General features: G+C 37.0%; 1 protein-coding gene across 8 annotated transcripts in view; it reads left to right on the forward strand.

Moving 5' to 3' along the window:
- LOC113840964 (uncharacterized) overlaps positions 1 to 20,953 on the forward strand; it is a 180,927-nt gene that overhangs the window by 96,291 nt on the left and 63,683 nt on the right. For 4 of the 8 annotated variants that reach the window (XR_011809887.1, XR_011809889.1, XR_011809888.1 and 1 more), the window contains exons 1-3: positions 15,683 to 15,818; positions 16,862 to 17,005; positions 17,292 to 17,339. The exons of 2 other annotated variants lie outside the window; for them this stretch is intronic. The gene's annotated coding sequence lies outside the window, so the exon portion shown is untranslated. Of the gene's footprint in view, positions 1 to 15,682; positions 15,819 to 16,861; positions 17,006 to 17,291; positions 17,340 to 18,420; positions 18,601 to 20,953 lie in introns of those variants that run through there. 2 more of the 8 variants (XR_011809896.1, XR_011809897.1) reach the window with 2 other exon arrangements.

Genomic DNA, 20,953 nt, shown 5'->3' on the forward strand with positions numbered 1-20,953 from the left:
AAAAATCACATCAGCTGGTTTCCCTTGGTCCACCATACGGTGGATCTTGAAGTAATCTTGAAGTTCCTTGAGAGAGGACAGTGGCTATAACTCTGTGTGGTTTTGGGGTGAAATTTTAGAAATAGATCAGGGTGCGCTTGCCATGGTGTAACGTATTTGTCTCAGAATATGGATGACAGTGTCCAAAACTTAAACAAGATTTCAGAAAATCCTTCTGCTTGTTTTCAAACTCTGTTAGAAGGTGACAGGGTGAGAGTAATGGGTTGAAGCTGAGGAGGAGAGATTATATTAAATGTCAGAAATAAACCTCTATGCTGTTTTGGAGTAGTTTCCCAAGGGACTTGTAGGATGCTTCCTATCTTTGAAGCTGTGTTTAAAATGAGACAGGGCTAGAAAACATAGTACAGTACAGTATGTAAGTAATGCATCCTGCCATAGGCAAGAGAAGGAAAATGGGCCTGTTTGGTGCTTTCCAAACCTGATTTCTGAGGCTATAAAATGAATTAAATAACTTTTGGGGAATAAAAGTGCTCTAATTTAAAGCATGTTCTGCATCCATTCACGGAATAGATTTCCAAGTTTTCTTCTTCTCCCTTGTAATTAGTCTACTCAGGCATTATTTAAAAGCCAAATGCCATTAAACTTTCTTATAATGTCACTTGACAGATTATCTAGCTGATGAAGTTTATCTGTGGCAAATTTGATCTCTAGTTATCAGATGACGTGGAAAAAAAAAAACAACTCAGACATTCCTCTTATTTACATTCTCAATTGAGTCAGGGGTAGCTGCTGCTGACAGGACTCTGGCTCACATGAATAAGTGGTCTGGTGTGTTGTGGCAAATCCCCTCTGCCTGTTTGAAAGGTCTAGATGCTTCTATACTCTTTCTGTGCTTGTGTTTTTGCACTTGCATAAACCCTTGGTTATTTTCCTGTAGCTTTGTGCCTGCACCCAGCTTACAACTTTGGATAGGTTTGAGATTCTTTGGAATTGCTGTGTTGCTTAAAAATCTTGGAACCATGGCTTAAAATACCACGTACGTATCCTCTCAAATGGTATGAACGTAGCTTTCTGTGTTAGGTGGCTCAGACATTACTGGTGGGGATCCTGTCTGTTTTGTGCAGACCTTAAAGATACCAAGCAAATCCACAGCACTTTACCACCCTCTTCTCATACCTTGGCTTGTCTACTGGCTTTCTATTAATTTGCTGTCCTTTACCTCGAGGGCAGATGTATTTTGGAGTATATCCTGTTTGTAAAGGTCACGCACAGGTCTTCATGCAAATCTAAAATGTTATTTGCACTTCATGCTCTTATTAGACTTCCTAATTACATGAGGCAATCAGAATGCTTGGAGACAGAGGCTTTAATCAATACTTCTCTAAGCAATAAAAATGCATTGCATGACATGTATTGAAAATAAATAGTAAAGGTTAGCTGGTTAAATTCAGCATCAATAAAATTGATTTATCTGAAACAAGACTGCAATCAGTAGATGGCTAACAGTTTGCTAAAATGTGCATGCAAATTCATAGTAGAATTAAAAGCAAGCATAATCTGGGTGCTGATTGAGCTGAGCTTCCTGTTATTCTCCTTGCTTTTACTTTAGCCTTTTTTTCATAGTTTGTCCAGATGTTCTGTTTAGCGAAGTGAGTGTGAATGCAGTTGTAGCTCAGTGGTTGCATGCAATCAACCTTGAGTTCTTATCTGCTTTCTAAACAACTAAACCAGAGCGGTTTTGTGAATAGACAAGGGCTTTACAGTGATATATATATATATATATTGTAATATTCGCAATGAATTAATTGCCCAGCAATATGTGGTGGCTGTTTGTTGTTGTTGTTTGTTTGTTTGTTTGTTTTTTTACATCTCCCATGGACATGGAATAACAGAATAACAGCTATGTTGATGGAGCTAATACACCTAACACTCCAGCGCAGTGTGTTTCTCTACTGGGAGGAAGGCCAATTCATTTGGAAAAAAGCAGTTGTGAACATTCTACCTTACATTTGACTTTAAAAAATCCACCCTCTTTTCTGGTATGTCTGTTTTTTCTTCCCCTTTTGCTCTCACTGTGTGAGTCAGCCTTCTGACTCTTGCACACCAACATCACAGCCCACTCCGCACAGAATGCTTGATGCTGATGATGGAGCAGGGGACAGCAGGACAGAAAAATAGAGGACAGGGATGGCAGACTGCCACATGTGTATCTTGCTGTAGTATATTCCCTTGTCTTAATTGTGATCGCTTACAATATAAAATGAAGCCAGGTTTCTGAGCACAGGGTGTTTGGTTTTGTTTTTTTCTTGCAAGGTAGTATTTTTTGTCAGCTCAGATGACTCTTACAGAGAATAAACTACCTTCTGTGTGTGAATTGGGTGTCCCTCATACACTAAAATTTTCATGTTACTTGCAGAAAAACAAGAATTAATGTTAGTGCCAAGGACTGAGACTATAAAAATGTATTGGCTTTTGTTGTGACATGAGATATAAATATATATTGTGTTATGTGGTAATGATACCTGGCTGTGTATCACAGAATATAAAATAGTAAGGATGTGGGTGTAATTAATGCATGTAATACCTATTTCTTAACTTACTGCACATATTATGGCTCTTGTCAAGTATGTATGTTGTCCAACATTTCGACCTTAATGAGCATATTTTAAACTTCTAATTTGAATTAATTCATGATCCAGAGACATCTGTAGCTTCTGCTGACACAGGTAGCAGCTGAAGATGCCGAGAAGTGATTTGACTTTTGAGTCAAAAAAAAGTGATTTGACTTTTGAGTCAAATCACTTCTTTTTTTTTTTAATTGCTAAAGTTAAGCCTGCAAGAGGGAACGCTTGTGTTCTCTGTAGCCAATATAAAGTATTGAAACCAGTTTTAATAGCTTTAGTGTACTAAACGATATGATGCCATATGGCATTCTTGAAATCAGTCGTTTTAGTTTTGTATTTTTGCCTTAGGCCATAGAGGCTGGAACATATTATTTTCTAAATCAAAAAAGTGTACCATCTCTTTTATTATATTACAAAAGCTTCCTCTGGCATATCTGAAAACATGATTAAATGTCTTCAAAAGAGGAATTTAATTTTCTGGGTTATTGACACTGTAAATTCTTGATGTTCTTTGAGTCCAGAGCCTCCAGATACCATTCCTGGACTGCAGGCTTTTTTTCCTCAGTCCAGCTGATCTTTTCTTAATATGAGGATAATACTATTAAACATTATTCAAGCAAAATCCTATGAACTTAATACTATTACGATTTGATACGTTTTTGTTACATAGTTTTTGATGCCACTGTTTGAAGGCTCAGGCATTTCAATTTCTTTCTGAGCTCTCCGGTTTCTTTATGAACCCGTGCTGTGATACTGAATAGATGAAAGACTCAACTTATTTCAATAAAGAAAGTAAAATTAAAAGTAAATAAATGTTAAAAATGAAAAAAAAAATAAAGAAAATACATTGGAGCTTCATTGAAGAATTCTCTTAATATACTTTAATGTAGAATTCCCTATTATATTGCATTTGATGACATTTTGTTTTGAAACATTTTTTGGTGACTTTCCAGGGAAAAAAAATCTTTCTGGCAAGATTATTTGGAGAAATGATTTGGAAAGATGCCAAAATATTAACATGTTTATTCAGTGTTGCTTCCTTGCTCAGCAACTAGCTGAAGACCTTTTTTTTTTTTTGGTCAGCTAAGTGGTGAATAGAAACTTTAGTTGTTCTGAGAATCAGAATCCTTGAATATTGCTTTACAATCACCAAATGTTCTGAGATCTGTATTTTGGATGAAAATAGATTCTGTTGAGACTGATATTAAAACTAACCTTGGCCTTGAGGAAGGATTGTGGTAGCTGAGAGATAATCGACTATTCTGTATGAGTACTTTTAACATATGATGGTATTTGTGAATACTGGATATTTTTTACAGTATAAATCTTTACAAGAAAATGACAAAAATCCCAAATCAAATCAAATCAGATTATTTTCTTATGAATGATGTGGGGATGGTATAAGGACCTTTTCTGAGGTCTTTATTTCCAGTTCAGGATCAGGATTTGGGACAACCGGCCATGAATTCTGAGTAACATCTGTGAAATACATTTTTCTCATTTGAAGTTCTAGTGAGCCAACACCAATGCTATTTGCAATATCATTGAGAAATGGGAATCTGCATAGCTATCAGTTGTGATGGAAACAGCTTTAGAATTACAGCAAATGTTTTAGAAAAGACCTTTGAAACTTTTTAATACCTTTAAAAGATATCCCTTATCTCTTCCTTGCTTACTTGCCAAATAGTGGAAGCGGGTTCTATAACCTTCTTTAAATCTGTCACTAAATTAGTATTTTCAGAAACAATTCTGAATCAAGTTGTTCATTTTTACATCACTGTGGCATAGAATATGGACCATTAAAGTTGATGGGAACATTGGTGACACAGTTGTTCCTGGCTTGACTAACGCACAAAGTAGTCTAATGCATTTGTCAAGAGAACACAGTGTTACTGACTTAGTAATGAGTTCAGAAACCCTCACTTAAAAGAGGGTTAAAGGTAAACACCTGTTGTTACTGGAGATGTTTTGATAAAAGTGTTGCATAAATGCTGAACACTACTGTGAACCTGGAGATGCTTGCTGGCTGTGCTAAAGTTAGTTCTTCAGCCTGAGATAAAGAATGAGTCCTGGTGTTTGAGGTCAGTTTAAGCTCTGGGAGCTTATCAAGTGCTTTGAGCCTGTCCAGACTGCCTTTTGAAAACCAATGCCAATGTAAGGCCTTAATGGACTAACCAGTAACCTGTTTGTGTGGGTAGGTACATCAGACATATCAGAAGAAATTCTCAGTTTTATTAAACTTATATACTAGCAAGTCTTTCCCTTTGAGTCATGCCATTTGATTACAGATTATATAAGCGTTAGAAAGATCTCTTAAAATTAGTTGAAAGCAGAAAGTACCTTGATTGTTACTCTAGGACAGTTGCAAATAGTACCTTTTTTTTTTTTTTTGCATACTATACTTCCTGTCCATTGCATACAATTTAACTTGGTCATTGAGGAACCTATTCAAGTTGTGGAGGAAAACTTCTGAAGTGATGAACTACTCACTGTGAACAATTCTAGCAAAATTAGAGGCTTCAGTGAGTAATCTATATCTCTTTCAGCTAAGTAAGCTAGTTCTCATATCTCTATAGCCAAGACATTGGAAATGTTTTCAGTGGATTTATTTATTTATTTTTGTGGGAGATATTTAGGAAATCTACTTGAATCCTCACTTACTACTGTCCCAATTTGTCCAAGCAGAGCATGGATTTCAGAGTTTTTTGTGGTTGCCCAGATTTTTGTGTCTCAGTTCTCTCTAATCATTCCCTTTGTAAGCAGATACAGATAACAAAAGTTTGGGATCTGTACTTCTGGTCACTGCAGCCAGTGGATATCAGCTGGGAAAGAGAAAGGTAGAATAGATCTGGCTGTGTGATGACTTTTCCTACCATAAAGCAGAAAGTAGTAAGTACAAATAGTAACTGGGTAGAGAAAATGAAAAATGGGTGAACCTAATAAGTTATGGGATTGTATCATATGTGAACCAGGTAACTTGATGATGGATTTAAAGAAGGAGAAAATATTTTTATGCATAAATATAAGCATTAGATTGTAGTGAGAATGAAAAGACATTGTAATGCAAAACTACAGAACAAAAGCACAATGTTAGAAAGCTCACACAGTTGCAGGATTGTAAGTAATCAGAAGCATTAATATTGACAGAAATTGGAATGTCTTTCTATTCGTTGTGCCAAATACTTCATGTCTGAATCTAGTTCATTCCTGAGAGAAAGCACATATATGAAGGGTTTAATTAGAAGCAAATATGACAAGAAGTTGGCACTTGACAAGTTGGTATGATTACAAAAATGATTTAGTTAATGGGACGGGGAAGGGAACTACATCAACCCATTTTGGATCAACCTGAGGAGGACTGTGAAACACAACAGCAATGATATTACACCCTCCTCCCCTTCACTTAAGGGATTGTTTTGTCTTAAGGGAGTAGTTCATTCCTGCAAGTAAAAAGCTTTTTTACTATGCTGTGTGCAGTATTGTAATTGAGTTGTAAGTTAAACCTGAAAGCTAACAAATGTACAGCGTAGGAATAGTAAAATTGCACAATGAACTGTCCCAACAATGTTTTGGGAAATATTTCTCTTTTTTTTTTTTTTTTTGTTTTGTTTGGTTGTTTGGCTGTTAGCAACTAGAGAATAATCTTATGTTGAAAACAATAAACTTACTTGATGTTTTCTTTTCTGTAATAAAGGATATTTGTGGTATATCTTTAGTTTTTATGAGCTTTTCTTTAGCAAATATGAGCTTGAAATGAGGAAAAAAGAGCGGAAAAATGAGATGCTAAAATGTGTACTGATGTTTTCATAAGCAGTCTTTATGCGTTTCAGAAGGTAGGTGTTCTAGGAGAGTCATCTGCTCTTCTGTGTCCAAATAGCAGCCCTGCACTGCTCAGATCAACATGGACTGACTCAGACCCTCAGACATCAGCTCTCATAAAAAGCCTGCTGTTGCTTCTTGAAGAGGGGTTAATGCAGACTGAGACTCTTTTCTGGAAAGGGAGACTTACAGGCAGGGCTGCGAAGAATGCAATATATTATGAAGTCATGGAGAAGCTCTGAGAATCACTTTCTGTCAAAACTGTTCTGGCTTTTCTGGGATATAAGAATAACTTTTGTTGTGCCTGTGTGATAGAAGTGAAATGAAAGAATCTTAATTTATTTCTGCCATTCTGGCGGTGCAAAGAATAAATCTGCAGCTGATTTATGCCTGAATTTCCTAATGGTATATTCCAAGTTTAAGGAAATCATGATTCTGTTGTTTCAATTTAACCTGAAAAAGAGTCTTTTTTTTTAAGTTGCATTGTAATCTGCAGTCTACGTACCTGGTTGAAAAGAGAAGAATGACTGTTCAATAAAATAATATTTTGCTTTCAAAATGTATTGAACCTTTTAGACTTGGTTGTGGCAAATGATGGTTACTAGTGTTATCACAATAGCAAATGACACTGCAAGATTTCTTTTTAGGCATACATTTATCATAAAACTATATAGTAAATTTCACAGCCACATACTTCGATGAAATTGAGTTGGCCTCAAGCACAGAAAGACCAAGCATTCTTAGTTTCCTTGTAAAGACAAACTCAGATAAATAGCATTGACAAAGTAATGATTTTTTTCCCTTCTGCAATATGGGATGATACCATGTGCTGAAGTTTAATAAATACTTTGATTAAAACCAGCCTGGACATTTCAGTCATACTCCTTCTAGGTAACTATTACTGCATTTTTATTCTCACAGCTAAGTTATTGGAATTAAATACAACACAAGTTTTTGGAAGGAAAAAAAATAGCATTTGCAAGAGATTAAACTTACTATTTTTTTTTCCCAATATAGGTTATTTTTCAAAGTTAGCTAACCTGGAAAAATAAATAGCTGAGCTCAGAAGGAAGAACTACATTGCTTATAGGTATTTGGCAGTTTATTTAAATTTTTATTTAAATTTTCTAACTTTATTTTTTACAGCGGTTTTTGAAACTGCTACTTCTGTACCTATACAAATGGATAAAATACAAAGGGATGACTATGATAAATCACAATGTCTAAAATGAAGGAAAAGATGACTGGGAAGAGGAAAACCATCTTTTTTCCTTAAATTTTGGCTGTATGTAAAACACACAGTCCTTCTTTAATAGTCAGGATAGTCATGGTTAAACCCTTTTAAAGTCTTCTGAAGCAAGTCCGTCATGGAATGAGATTCATACTAGGGTATGCCTGTCTCCTGCTTGTTATGCTAAAGGTGGACTTGAACTATTTAAGCTGAAGAATAAGCCAAGGCTAACACACAAGATCTTCATTGCATTCTCTCACATTGGATCACACAGCATCAGTAACATGGCAAAACTTGAATCATTCTAAAACTTCTAAATACAGAAAAGTAGCAGTTTTAAAATAAGGTGCCTGAGAAATGAACGAGAAAACTGAATGTTTTAACTAATATTAAACTGAGCATCTGCCTCTGACAAAGGATCAGCTGGTATGGCAAAAACAGTAGACTATGGGCCAAACAAAAGAAACTGTAATCTGACTGTAAATGCACTGAGTAGACAGTTGAGTGTATCCATTTCCATTAGTGGAGCGCGCTTCCCTGAGATATGACTTCCAGAATATATATATATACCAAAATTTGTCTAATTTTAAAGACTGGGAACAGGAAATATATCATGGAAAACTACTAAAAAACCCTTCAGAGTAATTAGAAATGTTAGTTTAATTCCAGTAGCATCTCCTATTTCTCTGAAAGAGTATCTAGTCACACATAATAATTAATGCAGCTCTGCAGCTATTTAGGGAAAAAAACAAACAAACAAACAAAAAAAAAAAACTTGTAATGAAACTTTCTTAGATATTATGAGAAAATTAGGTCCAGAATTTTACCTACCGTGTGAAAAAGAATCTATTTTGAAACTTTAGCAGTACGTATACTGAAGGATATTATGTTTTACCTGGTTTAAGGCTCAGTGTTAAGTAGCACGAGAGAGGCTCTTTCACAATCCAAATTAAGAGTTTTAAGTGCCAGTGGTAAAGCAGTGATTAAACAGTATCATGTTTTCTGGCCCATTAAAGGTACTTCATCTCACCCAGTGATCATGAGTCACTTGCGTATTATCCATGCAGTGATGTAAATTACCAAGCTAGAGATCAGAGGAGCCAAAATACTGTAGAAATACCAAAATTAATGGGGTAAGATGCAGTTTAGTCTTGTGAGTTCAGCAAGTCTTTAGTGTACTGGAATATCTGTTGGGTAAAATGGCACACGTGTCTGACAGAGCTAGTGCCACCTTTTTTGCTTGCTTCAAGTTGCAGTGCAGTCACGATGACATCAAACGAGTTCCTAAATTTGACTGCAGTTCCAGTTCTCAGTTGACAGTAGACAGGTTGAGTCCCCTCATCTTTCCATTAAGCCAAATTCTGATTTGAAATTTTGATTTGTAATTTGGAATATCTGAAGTATGGAGCTGTGGACTAAAGTGGAAGCCCATTTCCTTAACCTATAGCTATTTTGTGCTATATGCTATGTAACTTGTGTGGTAGTAGTGCTGCATAGTCCTTTTTAGAATCCTTTCTACGTTATCTTGTTTCAGCCACCTAAGCAACTTTAAAATTACTTAGCTTTGTCTCAATATGTACGTACATAATTTTCCTCTTCTTTAATTGCAGGAAATGTTGGTGGATGATAGAATATTTTTAATACACTGTGAAGTTCTACGCTAGATTTCACTTGCTTCTAAAGGTTTGAAATAAGTAATTTTTGGTTTTGAAATCAAGGCTCTTGATAATGAAGAATGAGTTAGGTCCTATCTACGTATGGGAGAGGAAAGGGTAAAGGACTGCATGAAACCACATAATTCCATTTCCATGTGCAGGGCTCATCCAGTTGTTGAAAAGCCCTACATGATGACTTTGCAGCTGATAGGACTATATGTCAGATGCCCTAGGAGCAAAGGAATTGACTATATTGTACCAAGGCACCTAGTGCTTTCTGAACAAGTCATTTTATCCAGGGATCAGAATAGTGGCTACTAATTTCTCTAATTTCTGCGGAGAATACTGGAAACCTATAAATAAGGATACAAGTGATACAGCTGTGTCCTATTTTTGCTGTGTTGTGCCACAGTGGAATGCACAATGCTGGCTGAGGCTGCTCTGGATTTGGTTCATCAAGTAATTAGGAAGAAGCAGAAACTTAGTCAAACTCCTTTTCAGAATAAACATTACATGTGAACCTATTAATTAACTTTTATCTGGATTTAATTTTGGTGAGCTAGTTTCTAGAAATTTAGAAGACACCCATAAGACTTATCTGTATGTTAAATATCAGAATACAAGAAAAATCAAATCCTCTGTATTACTGCTTTCTCATTCTCCATTTCTGTGCATCTCAGACACAGTGGGGGTGTATAAAATCGGGCTTCGATACACTGGAGACATTTGGATACTACAGTAATACAAATTGTTTAAAAATATAAAAACACAAAGGAAAAAGATCACAATACTGGACAAAACAAACAACAAAAAAGTGGATATTAGGCTTGAATATCTCTGTCACACACAGCAAACACAATGGGACAAAATCTGCAGTAGATCATAGGATAATTCTAGTTTGAAGGGACCTCAGGAGGTTTTTCATCTAACTTCCTGGTCAAAGCTGGCCAGGCCAGGTTGCTCATTTTTTTTTGTCTGGTTGGTTTAAAAACCTCCAGGGATGAAGACTGCACTTTTGGCAAACAGTTCTGATGCCTGACTATTCTCATGGTGATTTTTTTCCCCATGTATTTAGCCAGTGTTTCTCTTGTTTCAGGTCATGCCTGTTGTATACTCCAGCTGTGTATCACTTTGAAGAGCTTAGCTGTATCTTCTTAATGATCTGTTCACAGGTATGATTGATGTCGAAATGATGTGAATAGTTTCACTGAATCAGCAAGGTTAAAATTAAAATTTTAGATGATTCAGTTTGGAGAGCACAATACTGGAGGGAGCACAGAAAGAGAAAAGTTCAAGTACCCGATTTTGAACACATTTATTTGTTTCAAATCCTTAATACTCTTCAAAAGCCATACTTTCCTCATTAGGGATTTATCCTAAAAGCTTTTATCTTCTTAAAAAAAAAAGAGAGAAATAAACCCCCCATATATTAGGAAATAAAATTTGTTGAGAAGGCTATTTACTCTAGCAAATAGCATTAGTTTGTAATGGCTGAACTTGTCCTTTGATGGAAATCACGTGCCTGGTGACAGGACGAGGGGGAATGGGCTAAAGTTGCGCCAGGGGAGTTTTAGGTTAGATGTTAGGAAGAATTTCTTTACCGAAAGGGTTGTTAGACATTGGAACAGGCTGCCCAGGGAAGTGGTGGAGTCACCATCCCTGGAGGTCTTTAAAAGATGTTTAGATGTAGAGCTTAGGGATATGGTTTAGTGGGGACTGTTAGCGTTAGGTCAGAGGTTGGACTCGATGATCTTGAGGTCTCTTCCAACCTAGAAATTCTGTGATTCTGTGAAATGAAATCTAATGTTCTGTAACAATATCCTATTGTTTTATTAGAAACTTTCAGAGCTTTCAAACTATAAAATCTTAGATTTCTTGAAGTGCTAACTCTTTCCTGAAAAGCCTGTCTTTCACTCCAGAAAACTAAACTAGCATTTGAAACATGTCTTCTTAAGGAGAGCTAGAGTGGTGAATTTATTGCACTGTGCTATAGCATGACAAGTAAAGTATTCAGAGAAAATACCAGGCTGTTACGTTTTAAAAGCTAGGCTCTATGAATGGCCTTTACAGAATCACAGGGATGGTGACTCCACCACTTCCCTGGGCAGCCTGTTCCAATGCCTCACAACCCTTTCAGTAAAGAAGTTCTTCCTAACATCCAACCTAAACCTCCCCTGGTGCAACTTTAGCCCATTCCCCCTCGTCCTGTCACCAGGCACGTGGGAGAACAGACCAACCCCCACCTCACTACAGCCTCCTTTGAGGTACCTGTAGGGTGCGATAAGGTCGCCCCTGAGCCTCCTCTTCTCCAGGCTGAACAAGCCCAGCTCCTTCAGCCGCTCCTCATAGGACTTGTTCTCCAGGCCCCTCACCAGCTTTGTTGCCCTTCTCTGGACTCACTCGAGCACCTCCATGTCCTTCTTGTAGCGAGGGGCCCAAAACTGAACACAGTACTCGAGGTGCGGCCTCACCAGAGCCGAGTACAGGGGGACGATCACCTCCCTAGCCCTGCTGGTCACAGTGTTTCTGATACAAGCCAGGATGCCGTTGGCCTTCTTGGCCACCTGAGCACACTGCTGGCTCATATTCAGCCGACTGTCCACCATCACTCCCAGGTCCTTCTCTGCCTGGCAGCTCTCCAACCACTCATCTCCCAGCCTGTAGCTCTGCTTGGGGTTATTGCGCCCCAGGTGCAGGACCTGGCATTTGGCCCTGTTGAACTTCATGTAGTTAACCTCAGCCCATCGGTGCAGCCTATCCAGATCATTTCTTAATCGTTAATCTTTCTTAATTGTTAATCTGAGTCATGTTTCTTTCTCAACCCCCATACTTTACAAAATTTCCTCCCACCTCCATATTGACAGTGTCATTAAAGCACTCTCTATATTAAATCCTCTTGCATATGCCGTACTCTGTACCTGACCAGATGCCTTAATGATGCATGATCTGTGTTCTTAAATGAGAAAAGCTGTTCATCATTCCTGAAAAATCATTCTGTTCTTCTTTGATTTATTGTCCTAATGAGATTCAGGCTTTGGCTTGCTTTAATGCTTTACGTATTCCATAAATAGCTTATACACTGAAACAACTCTCATGATAAAATATTTTCAAGTCCTTAAGCAAAGGTGGAGGAAAGAAATCCTCTGTACTAAGCCTTTTGTAAGATCACAGTAGGGGCTTGGGGAAATGATAATAATAACATAAGGACAGCAGCTGATCTTACAGAGCAAGTTCATTAGCACAGAGCTAGCTATGTGAAGGTGCAAGAATCAGTGGAGTAGGAGAAGCAAAGCAACTCATTCAAAGAAATATCTTAGAAAGGAAATTATTTTTTTAAGCCTTCCTTTGTTCATTAAATAAAGGTGGTATAGGTGTTCCCTCTTTGTTTAATGACATTTGCCAAATGGGAAAAGGAATATATGGGTAGCACAGGAGAGTGCAATTGATATCACCATGCCAAGATAACCATTAGTTATCTGAAATTAGAAATTTATGTTATTAGAAATTAGAAATATCTGTTATTAGAAATCTGAAGTGAGATTTTTTAAAAGTGGTTTGAAAACTAACGGAAGTTTTAAACGGATTTTCAAGTGACATGCTGAGCAATAGATGTCACCTAAAGCCTAATATCAGACAGAAAAAAAATCAAAATCTTTTAAGCTCCTTTTTCCCAGCTTTTCTGCAAAATGAAAACCGAAGATCTGTGATAGAGAAAGGTGAGAAAAACTGGCAATACAATAGAAGGAAATATATGCAATATTCTGTGAGATACTGCAGACATAGGAATGGCCACCATGAAAATCAAACAAATCACAAAAAAGCAAAAACTAACAACCCCAAAACAAAACAACCATTTTCTCCAGATTCCTAAAATATTTCATGGTTTGCTTTCTCATAACAGTTTTGCAGACATGTGTAACTTAAAGACATGGTGAGGCTACAAAGTCTTGAGCAACCATGTCTGTAATGATCATTAACATTGAAATTTATTAGTATCCCTGATAAGATTATAAAAATATGGAATTTTGAGTCTAGGCAGCCAATGGTCCAGTAAAAGACTGCATGTAAGGACATGTTTTGATTTGCAACAGTACTCAGTTACTCAGTGGCGGAGGCTGCTTGACCTGTAACAAAAAAATTGTAATCTATATTTAATAAGTGTAAATTGAAACCTAGTTCAGCCTATTCCAAATCTTCTAAAATCTGATTGCTACATTTACTAATGAAGTTTTAATGCTCTACTCACCATATTTCACAAATAGTTATTGAATATTCAGAAGACTGGGTGATCAGAATTACAGTGTTTAATTCATTTTGCAGACAAGTAAATAAAACGGTCCTGATTGATTTTCTAGAGAAAAATATGTAAAACGTAATCTACGTTGTACTAATGAAACAGCAGCACTAGTCTTGGAAGACTAGTTCGGTTGTTAGCTGGGCCTTTTATTCTGTGGGTTGATTGTTTTTTGTCCAATAAGAACAGATATAAGTGGAGCGAACGAAACAGCATATGATGTGAATTTTAATTTATGTGACTGTGTTATTTCATGTTCTGAAAACAAATTTAGTGAGTATGAAAGAAGCTGGTAGGCCAAACAGCCAACACGTAAATATATGTATCTTACAAGCCTTTTGAGTTCTGTTTTACATAAGTATTTCTTGTCAGTGAGGCACAACTGATACAATTAATTTCTGCTGTTGAGAGGGCTTAAGCTCAAGGTCTAGAAATTTGATCTTCAGTGCTTGAAAATCTTGATGAGTAAGCCTGCTCAATGGGCTGTCTCAGCTAGTAAAATAGATGTTGAATAGTTGAATAGATGTTGAATAGTAAAATAGATGTTGAAAGAGCAAACAGTAACAAAGCAGAGATTCTGACAGCAGTCAGAAGTTAATAGGTCATCCTGAGATCTCACTGTGAAAAAAAACTTTGGAGGAAGGTTTCTGTTTTGAGAGACATGGAACTTCACTGCGATGTTTTCACATTAGTGGAGTAGGAATCGTTATAACCTACAGATCCAGTGGAGTTCTCTGCAATTGTTCAGACAGTCATTTGTTTGCTACTTCGTAATCAGTGCATTCTTGATATGAACAGTTTTACACTTTCTGCAGCTGGAAAGAAAGCAGATGAATAAGCACTGATTTTTTTTTTTTTTTTTCATCCCCAGTTATTGACTCTGTTAGTAGCTTTGACTTCCATCTTCATTCTTTTTTTTTTTTTATTTTTTTTTTTTATTTTTTTTTTTAATATTTTCATAGGCATGCGAAGGACTTGGAAGAGGTTTACTTGTATATATCTGTTTTCACTGATGTACCATTTAATCTGTTGTGAGCAAAAAGGCCAAATCCTGTCCAAATATTTATGGAGTTTTATGCATCAATTATTGTAAATATTGTCAACATGCAAGCATCCTGTGGTAATTTCAGGGCAGATTCTAGACTGAAATGTTTCTGTATATATACATTGAAATTATACTGTCACATATATTCTCTTTTAAAAAAACTTGTACGCAGAGAGGGGCTGTGTTTATTTTCTTTGAAAGATTCTCACTTTTTATAGAAAGGATTTTAAAATGCTTTAGAAACCCATTGAAACTGTCCAAAGTCGTATAAACCAGGCTTAAAAATGTTATATTCATGATCTTCTAAGGAATGAACTGTGTAAGGAAAAAAAAATTCCACTTAAAGGCAGAGAAAATGAGGAAAAAATATTGCACAGGGTGCAAAATGTAAAATGATTTGATCCAGAACAGTAGTGAAATAATTTGCCTTGAATCTCATTTGTATTATGCAAGAGGAGTGAAAGTTTTCTGGTACACCCTCTGTTGTCACTTATGTCTGAACTGTTTCAGGCAATGTTCACCTTAAAGTTTATAATATTTTCTGTATGTTCTGGAAGTCTCAAACCTGGCAGTGACATGTCTGTGGAGAGTGGAGCTCAGCCATGGCTTGTGCAGTTGGGATGCATATTTTGGGTATCTCACAGTAAGAAGTTAATCCGTGTTACGCTATTTCTGGTGTATTGCAGGCTGGATCTCAGGCTCCTGATGCTTACCTTACATAGGCAGTACTGAACGTCTATGAGACTTGCTGCTTCACCACTTTTGATCCATCTAAGGCATCTATGATTTGTTTGTGGTCTTGATTTGACTAACGTGCCTGTAAATGTTAATGTAGTTTCCATGAACTTTTGTTTGAGGACCTGTTTGTAATTTACTGGGAAGTTCCAGCACAATGATTGGGAAGGGTTTTGCTAATTTACAAACTCAGCAGAGTTGGTTGCTAATTAAATTAAAATAGGACCTAATGGGACCTGTTAAGATTGCTAATTAAAATAAACATTTGCTGTGGGGATTGATATGTCTATGAAATGCTTCCTGATAGTTTCCACAAACTGTGTTTCAGTTACTCAGTTTTAAAACTAATTGTCTATTTGCTTTTAAGAGTCAAATCTTGAGATGTTTGTCCAGGACAAAATACTATGTGCTGATGGTATGGCTTGAGACGATGACAAATTTCTGAAATCATTGTGTGTGTTTATTTGAATGGTCTTAGCCCGTCATATGCTTTTGCTATGGAAAGGCTTCTGAATCTCTTGGCATGACTATATCATTATATTCTGTACTTTGGTGTGATTGTTCTGCTTTTGATCTGGTAGACTTTGGGGATTTGCATCCTTTCTCAAAGAGAAACTGTGGTGTTTTACTATCTTCAAAACTGATAAACATTTGCAATGCTTTTTTTCTGCATTCCTCTGGGACTGGTGGCCGTATGCTCATTAAAATACCGGTATTGGTTGTATTGCCATTGTCAATCAGAACGATCAGTTTTTGCCTGACAGTCTCTTCTAACATAGTCTTTTAATCATGTTAACTAGCAGAAGCAATATATCCATATTATATAAATCATCTTCTCAGTAGGTTTAGCTTTGTTCTCCAACCAGACCCTGTATTTCAGCATCAAAAATCCATGGCGCATTTTATCAAAAAGATGCATTTCTTTTGAGCTGTTACTCTGTTTACAGTCCTTCCTAATTTAATTAACTCAGATTCATAATGCCTGTCACAAGTGACAAAAATAATTAATTCTGAAATTTGGACTGTGGGGCTTTATGTGGAATACTTACCTTCAGGGGATTGTCTCAAAAACATGTTGGGTCATTGTTTATTGTGTCTGAGTCTAATAGCATGCCAAGTTTTGTGATCTTTCAGTTATGATATTTGAATGATGTAGGAAGCAAAAGAAAAGTAATGATTCCATTTGTATTATATTTTCAGTCAACGGTGAAGGAACACTTTGCACCGGGGGCTACAAACATGCTAATTACAATATGTACCATGAAGCCTCCTAAACAGAAATAGGTTACATTTCCAAAACTGGGTGAAAGTTGCTTATGCAAACAAGCAATTAGAGAAACCAATGAGACTGGCATGCTCAAATAGAATAAATCCATACTTGCAAGTTGTTTTTTTTTCCTCTAATTCTGTATGAATTTTTCTGAGACCATTTGTGTATAAGGCTTGTGCGTTTTTCAGGTACTGATATTACCGTAATGCTTGAAATATGCGGCTAAAATGACGAAGTCCTTGTAAGCAAAAATGTGAGCATCTAATGTAAACCACTTGCTTCAGACACTGCTATCTGCTCTACGTGCATCTCAGGAAAAAAGCAGTCTGCTGGTAATTTTCCTTCTCGCACTTCTCAGAAGTGGAACTGGTGTTTCCTACCTGTTTGTGCTTTGATCTGGAGTTCACATTACCTTGCTGTGTAATTGTGAATTCACTGTGAGGGTGCTATCTCACTAGGAGGGGTTTAGGACACCTTGTTCTTTTCTCTGCATTGGGATCACCAAGTGTGTTTGGGAATGCTGCAATATGACTGCAGTGCAATTTTTCTGCTTTTATTTGTTTTTAATAGCTGGTTTTAAATACTGATGGAATATAAAACCTGATTTATTTTCTTTAGGTAACAGTAATATAATATACAGATGTCTGGATTAATTGCTGACTGCAGGTGAGTATGAAACTGCAGATTATAGTTTGAGCCAGAGATTACCAGTGAAGCGTATTTCCTATGTGCAGCTTCTAAATCTGGAATAGCTGTCTGAAAACATCTTGCTTTGGGTTCTGCCTTTAGAGTCTTCAATTTTGCTCATCTGCAATATTCAGTAGTTAGGGATTTTTTTTATTTTTATTATGAGGATGACAGGAAAAATCCAAACTGCTATTATGTAAATGGTTATGCGTAATTAAATTAGTAACTTTGGGATGAATTTGGCCAGTAATATGCTTGAATGTGTGTCCGTGATTGCTTGTCTTTCTGGACAGAATGTGCCAAAGTACTGTTTATTGTATCAAAATACACCATGGTTCATGAACTCCAGATCACAAATACTCTCGTGTGAGAAATGCATAAGCTACTTGCTGTGGCTTCAAATGTAGTGTTGAAGTCAGAATATACTTCACAATTAATATCTATGGGAAGAAAAGAAAAGAGCTTCATTTAGATTACAGGTAACATTGTAAGTGAAGGGGAGGTTTGTAGATATTGAGAAATTATTTCGAGCCTTGCAGTAAATTAACTGGGCAAAGAGGAATTTATCATGGGTGATTTGATGAGATGCTGTCTCTTTGGAGTATTAAAAATGAAACAAACAAACAAGCAAAGAGCAAAACAGCAAGCCATGTGGAATTAGTTTTAAACAGAGCTTCACGTGAGGGAACGCACAAAATAATTACATGCTGATGATCATGGAGAGAATTTGCATTGGTTAAGTGGTCAAAAACTGGCTCCAGGCAAGGCTACCTGAAGTTCCTTTTTTTTTTTTTTTTTTTTTTTCCTGAAGAATTATACCGAGGGTGTATACTTTGAGATGAGTAACTTTGGTTTAGGCAATTCCAAGATGAGAATGCCTGGGGCTAAGGCAGGGAAAGTCTCTCAGTGCCAGAACATTAATCTGCTGAAAGGGCTAACATCTTAACTGCTGCTTCTTCAAGGAGTTGTTCATGCATGTGCTTTGATTCTTTCTGTTCAGAGTAAACAAAAGCACGGTGCTAGAAAATATCTTGACTCTGCATCGCTGTTCTTCTTTCAGTTAACAGGAGAACTAGTTGAACCGCTGTGAAGGTGCAGCTGTACCAGCCACCACCATCCTCAGCAGTTTGTGAAGTTCCTGTGCCTCCTACTAAAGACTGAAGATACCTACGAGCTTCTGCCTAAAGGCAAGAAGCAAGTCACTTATGTTCTTATGAACTCCAACATATACCTGAGTATAAATTAGGTATTCTGTTTTCTTTGTGGGGTTTTATGAAATGATTATGGCCCTGTTAACATATTTTTTGTTTTGCTTTGGGCCAGCTCTGTCGGCTGATAGAAACATTCTAGCTCCTTCCTTTTAGGAACTCTAATGCTATCGTAACCGGCTGTTGTTTGAATGGAGGGATGCCTTCCAATGGAGTTAGGGGAAAAACAAAGTTGCAGTTCCATTCCCTTGCCTACTATATATATACTTGTCCATGCTGAGCTAAGTGCAATTGATCCCATGGAGTCGTGTGGTAAAGTGAAAAATGACAGGGAGAAATCATTACTATGACAACCCCACAGTGAGCATAGGAAACATACGACTCACTGCAGCTTTTTGAGTTCAGTGAGTCAAATTCATAAGCAGCTGGCCTTTTTGGTTTGCTCTACGGGTGAAATGGAGTAACAGTCCATTTAAGCTCTGGAGACTGCCTTATGTGTTTACAGGAAAAAAATATCCAGTGTGTCTCTCAATTACTTTTTCTTCTTCTAAGCACATACAAGGAAAAATGACTGAAACCAGGTCATAGAATTTGTATTTATTTTTTTACCTTTTCTTTTTTTCCTGAAGTGTTCTTTTTCTGTATTTTGGGGCATCTAGAACCTTTTCTCTCTGTTGTTATGTTTTATTGACAGCTCAAGTGATGGAGGCTATTAGCATTTGGCAGTGAGTAGCAGATGGTACACAAGGGGGCAGCTGCAGACAGCTTACAACAGGAAGCTCTGAGGCAGCCTCCATTTCTTTGTTATTTGTACGGTAGAATTTCTAAGCATTGTGTGATGCAGATAAAATAATGACTGTGAAATGGGTTGTGTACTGCCTGCCGTAAAGAACTGCCACTTGATAGGTACTGGAATCCTGTGTCATTCCTTCCTATGTGTGAAACTTCTCCTTATGGAATGCATTATGATAAATAAGAAACTACCACACATGTAGATTCCTATAATTCAATTGTCACACCTAAAAGGTCAATAAGCACACTGTTACGGATGACAGCCCCTTAATTTTCATTCCTGAAAGTATACTTTGACCTCCTCTCAGGTGACCTTATCCTCAGCCAGAAGACAGGTTTTGTTCTGTTTGCTTTTAAACAATAAATAGAAACTTTAAAAGCACTTGATTACTGTTACAACTTGCCATTCACCTGACTTAGCTCTTTGTCATAACAGTCATTGTGGTTAATTTGCAATCAGCAAAGTACTCACTTTGAGATGCTACCTGCAGATTTACATTCCAGAGTGGTATGTCCTTGTGCAGAATAAAGGAACATGTAAATATATGTCAAGTTTTATTCATTCTCAACTACAGACCTGGGTTAAAACATGTTGATGGGATTGCTTTCTCCAATGCTCTCCCATGAATTAAGTTTATATGTGATTTTGTCTCAAGATGCAGACAATAGCCATTATATGAAGCAGTCCTTTGATAGGGAAACTTTCAGATATTTAATGACTCTTCTTATGTTCACAAGAGCACAACTACTTGCAAAGCAGGTTAAAATCATAATTGTGAATACAGAAGTTCTATGCAAAATCCTTAAATTTTAACATGCTGTAAAGAAAATATTAAACTGCAATGTTTATAACCAAAGTAAAATCAAGTATGACTCTGCTAACACTCCTCATTTCCCATGCTGCTAAAATGCACGATATCTTGGCTCCTGTGCGTATCCCAATGTTATAGTGGCAGACATTACGTTATTACAATATTGGGAAACACTTAGGTGTCAGAGTTTCTGAGAGTGATTCATGCTGCTTGAAAATAAGTTCATAGTTCTCAATACACTTTGAATTAATAGAACTGAGAAGACTCATTCATTTGGAAGCATGTTTATAGACAGAAGTAAAGGCTGTTGTGCATAGATAGAATTACCTTGAGTTGTAGAGATGAGGAGCCAAATCTCCACTGTGACCAAGAGAAGTAAGAGGCTTTCCTCAATCCTAAGAAATCCTGAAAGGCTTTCTGTGGTTAGGTAAAGGCTAACTCCTTGGGGGACTGTGCTGATGACACTAAATGTTGCGCAGCCTCTTAAAATGACAACCTCATCCACCTTTTGCTTTAATCTAGTAGGTATGGCACATCACAGGATGCCTGCTTTTAATGTAAAATCCTACTGAGAAATGTAAACTGAAGAAATTGGCAGTTAATTGTATCGTGACTGGCTGGGCTCCTGCTCTTGCCTCTGATGTTTCTGGCCAGATCACTGGAAGAGATGTGGAGTAGCTCACTCTAACACTTCATCCAGTTTGGTGATTGCTGTGAAAGCACACCAGGATGTCTGATGTGGTGCTAAGTTCTCTGTGGCTTTCCCTGGTGTATGCTGTAA

The sequence above is a fragment of the Anas platyrhynchos genome, chromosome 5, assembly GCF_047663525.1.
Source record: "Anas platyrhynchos isolate ZD024472 breed Pekin duck chromosome 5, IASCAAS_PekinDuck_T2T, whole genome shotgun sequence".
NCBI lineage: Eukaryota > Metazoa > Chordata > Aves > Anseriformes > Anatidae > Anas > Anas platyrhynchos.